At 49.6% G+C, this 4,721-nt stretch overlaps 1 pseudogene; it reads left to right on the top strand.

The window, feature by feature from the left end:
* The first annotated feature begins 2,065 nt into the window (after positions 1-2,065).
* Positions 2,066-2,271, top strand: LOC142286612 (U2 spliceosomal RNA; annotated as a pseudogene).
* The last annotated feature ends 2,450 nt before the right edge of the window (positions 2,272-4,721 follow it).

Below are 4,721 nucleotides of genomic sequence, written 5' to 3' on the forward strand. Positions count from 1 at the left end.
TCATGGCTACTCAGAGAGAGTCCTCACAGATCAAGGCACAGCCTTTGAAGCGGAAATCTTCAAGGACTTCTGCAGCTTTTACCGATGCAGGAAGATGCGCACTACACCCTACCATGCTCAAACCAATGGTTATCAACCTGCTCAGGACTTTACCCCATATTCCAGATGTGGCCTTACAAGTCATTTATAGAGGGGTAACAATACGTTGGGATCACCGGATCTAATCTCCCTTTTTATACACCCTAAAATCTTGTTTGCTTTAGAATAAACAATAACATCATAAAGGTATAGCAGTACCGTTTCAAAGTTTCGGTGTCCCAAGCAGCATTCCATCAGCCTCTGGAAGGTTCCTGGCAAATTGCACAGCTCGAAGGGCATGCTTTTGAACTCGCAGAGACCCATCGGGGTGGCAAAGGCGGTCTTCTCCCGGTCTGCCTCAGCAACGGACACTTGCCAATAGCGACTAGTGAGATCAAGGGTAGAAAAATAATTTGCAGTTCTCAATGCAGCTAGCTATTCCTCAATACAGGGGAGTGGTGCTGTCCTTCTTCTTTAACAGGACCAACGGAGCTGCCCAGAGGCTACAACTGTCACGGATAACCCCAGCCTCCTTCATGTTGCTCAACATGTCCTTGGTACACTGGTAATGTGCAGGTAGTTTTGGCTTATATCTCTCTTTGATGGGTGGGTGTGCACTTGTGGGGATGTAGTGTTTGACCCCTTTTATTCTTCAAAAGTCTAGCGGATGTTTGCTGAAGACTTGCTCGTATTCTTGCACTAGCCTGTAGACCCCCTTCTTGTGATGTGAAGGTGTGGAGTCAGTGCCTACGTGTAATTCCTTACACCACTCCTCTGGCTGACTTGGTGAGCTGTCACTGAATGGGTGGGCTGAAGCAATGGTGGATGCTGCTGTTTGGATAGCATGTGTATCTACTGAGAACAGCTTATCAATGGTGGCAAATCGGAGCAGCTTAATCTCTTGCTCTCCGCAGTTCAACACTCTCATGGGCACTCTTCCCTTCCATATTAATGAATAAAACTATGATGTAAATAGCATATAGATACCCCACAAATGCAGATAAAAGTAGGTTATGGGAAAAGGGGGAAGAGAGAAACAGGAAAATAGTGGAATAAAGTATACCTTCCAGGTGGGAGAGGAAATGGCAGCACAGCCAGTGGAGGTGAAGCAAGGGGAGCCTGCAACTAAAGAGTTGAGAGCGTTATCACATGGTGACTGAGCCTGATTGTAACGGGAGCATAGAGGTGCCGATCCTGTCTTACCTGCGTTGGTGTAGAAGTAGGTGTCCTGTGGTGGAGTCAGCTATGTGCAGTGGTGGCCGTGGGTTCTTTTATGTGCGACCGTAGTAATAGCTGCGCCCACTTCCTGTATGGGAGTGGAATGCAGTGAGGGTAATGGAACGCACGCCTGCGCATTTGTGTTTAACGTCGCGCATGTGCAGAACGGAGAAAAGGCTGCGCTCACTTCCTAATGAAAGGGAGTGAGACGCATCTGGGAAGGGAAGGGAAAAGATTAGGGTTTGGGGATGATGAAAGGGCTTTCTACGGGCAAGGATGGCAAAGGGTGGCAGTGACGGAAAGTCAGGCAGCCTGTCCTGTCCTGTCCTGTCCGTCCGTCTTTTTGTATCATGAATTGGAAAGACTGCAAGGGGGAGGGGAGGTGCTTGTGTCCAAAAGGAGGAGTTATTCAGATTCATTGCAGTGGGCGGCGGCTGCAAAAAGCACCATTCTTCTTGTTTTTGCTCTGCAAAACAGCCTTTTCAAGGGTTGGCTTGGGTGACAAAATGTCTTCTGTAGGCGTGGGTTTGTCTCCCTCTCCCTAAGATGTGTCCGGTATAGGCCAGGGTGCCACTCAAGGCCGTAACCAATTCGGGTTATAGCTTCTCGGCCTTTTGGCTAAGATCAAGTGTAGTTTCGGAGGACGCTACCTTGGTCGGTACTGGAAGGTGCCTGGGATTGCACGTCTGCCGGCCTTGAGGAAGTGTGTGCGCCTTCTGGTGACACATAGCCCTCTTGTGCCTGGACGGTTCCCAGGCAACGGGAGGCGATCACCTTTGTTATTTTGAAGTCCTACTGATAAACAGAAAAAAAAAAAATTAAATCTGTTCTTATCAGTTTAATATCTGATACGTCCCCTCTCTGGGGACCATATATTAAATGGATTTTTAGAACAAGGAGATGGAAAAAATCTTGCTCTGTCCACTCCACGCATTGACCTGGTATTGCAGTACCTCCAGGACCGGTGCACCCCTTCTTAACCCAGTTTCCAAAAGCAGAACTCAATTCACCTGATTCAAATGAGCCCCATTAGTGAATTGAAAGAAAGCAAAAACTTTATATGCACCTCAATTTGGCCAATTCACTTTTCACACTTTCACCCTTTTTTTTATCTTTCACACCTTTTACTTGCTTTATTGATGCAAAAAGCTGTGCCAAATAGCAAACTCATCTCCACTCAACTTGACCAACTCTGCTATGTCCCGTGCAGTATCTTATTCTCAGTCTTATCTAGATCATTTGCAATTGAATAGAATAGATCCCTTTTGGCTGCTTATGACTGTGTAAAATATGTAGTTTTACTGGGCTGGGATGAGAGAATCCATTGAAGCATGGTGTAGGGATTGTGGTTCCTGTGTGCTAAGAAGAGAGGCTGGCACCAGCCAGAAAGCCCCATTGCAGCCAATAATCACTTAATAACTTTTTCAACTTGTCATCATATGGGAGGCCTTCCATTCCTTGTAGTAGTCTAGTTGCCCACCTTTGAACTGACTCTAACTTCTGAATGTCCTTTTTAAAATGTGGAGCCCAAAACTGGTTCCCATGTTCCAGATGTAGCCTTACAAGTGATTTATAGAGGTGTAACAATACGTTGGGATCACGGGATCTAATCTCCCTTTTTATACACCCTAAAATCTTGTCCCAAGCAGCATTCCATCAGCCTCTGGAAGGTTCCTGGCGCATTGCACAGCTCGAAGGGCATGCTTTTGAACTCGCAGAGACCCATAGGGGTGGCGAAGGCGGTCTTCTCCCGGTCTGCCTCAGCAACGGACACTTGCCAATAGTGACTAGTGAGATCAAGGGTAGAAAAATAATTTGCAGTTCTCAATGCAGCTAGCGATTCCTCAATACGGGGAGTGGTGCCGTCCTTCTTTTTTAACAGGATCAACAGAGCTGCCCAAAGGCTACAACTGTCATGGATAACCCCAGCCGCCTTCATGTTGCTCAACATGTCCTTGGTACACTGGCAATGTGAAGGTGGTATTGGCTTATAGCTCTCTTTGATGGGTGGGTGTGCACCTGTGGGGATGTGGTGTTGGACCCCTTTTATTCCCCCAAAATCTAGCGGGCTTCCCACCGGTAACCCGCTCCCCAGCTTGGATGGATGCTGAGGGAGCCCCTTTTGCCCGCAGGCTCTGGCCCTGGGAACTGTAGCCTTGGCGGTGACTGTGCTTCCCTCTACGGTGTGAGCTGTTGCCTTCAATCGGGTCTTGACTGCTGGGAAACCCTGGAGGTTCCTGTCGCTAACGGATTTGACCGGTTTTACGGCGACTCCTAGCCTGGTCAGGGTCCGTAGGCCCTGCCGGATGGTGCTGGCTTCTCTTCACTCCCCGATCTGGTACCGGCGGGCCACCGCCCATCCCCGGTCCGTACGGTTCACTCCCATCAGCCTCTCCTGCAGAAGGTCACCACCGTCTGCCAACCTTGCTGAGTGCCCGGGCCACACACCCGGACACGGTCAGTCTCCTCTCCTCTTCACTTCTCTAACTCCAAAACTGATCTCTAATCTGACTCCTTTTCCCGCCTCCAGGACTGTGAACTCCTCGGTGGGTGGGATCAACCGCCTGGCCCACCCCCTGGTGTGGACATCAGCCCCTGGAGGAAGGCAACTAGGATTTGTGTTTAGCTTCGGTGTGCCTAGCCGGAGTGTAGAGTGTGTTGGTGTAGTACCTGTGACGACCTGGCTTGTCCAGGGCGCCACATTCCCCTATAGTAAAATGCAGACCGTCCGCGGGCTGCCCGTCCATCACCGGTTTTATTTTCACAACTGAAAAAGAATAAAACGGTAAAACATGTAAAAGCATCATAAACATTTTACAACGGTACAGCTTCCGCTCTTCTCCCACCCAAACAACCTGGCCCTGATACTGCCCCTAAGAAGCGGGCAGCACCCCTTGACCCCAGTCCAGCACCAAGTTGCCCGAGCGGGTTCTGTCTCTTTCAGGGGGCCCACGTCCAAGGGGACCCCTGAACCCCCGGAGGATCGCCACCGGTTACGGTAGTGGCGGGCCTAGGCCATCCCTTTCCTCCAGGCCCATCCTCCCAAATCAGCCTCTCCGGAGGCGGTAACGGTGTCAAGCCAACAAACATTTTTATTTACATTGCACTAAGTTTGTGGTTGCCCTGCAAGTTCTCGGGCTTGTCCGTAAGCAGTTCCTTACGCAATGGTTGCACAGTCCCTACGGGGACAACAGTTGCCGGCAACGGCCGGTTTAATCACGGTTCAATCAGGTAAACTTCTTTGGTTGATCATCTTTACTTATCATTTAAAACTTTCAAACTGGTACACTCAACACATAAAGCCCCCCCGTTTTAAAGAGTAGTTTCCCTGTACCTAAGTGGGGGTCTACCTAGGTTGGGGCGAGTGGACCTTCGGGGTCCGGTGTCAGTGGTGACAGGCAGTGGGGCAGAGGGAACAGTCAGTT

The sequence above is a fragment of the Anomaloglossus baeobatrachus genome, unplaced genomic scaffold, assembly GCF_048569485.1.
Source record: "Anomaloglossus baeobatrachus isolate aAnoBae1 unplaced genomic scaffold, aAnoBae1.hap1 Scaffold_67, whole genome shotgun sequence".
In the NCBI taxonomy this organism is placed as follows: Eukaryota; Metazoa; Chordata; class Amphibia; order Anura; family Aromobatidae; genus Anomaloglossus; species Anomaloglossus baeobatrachus.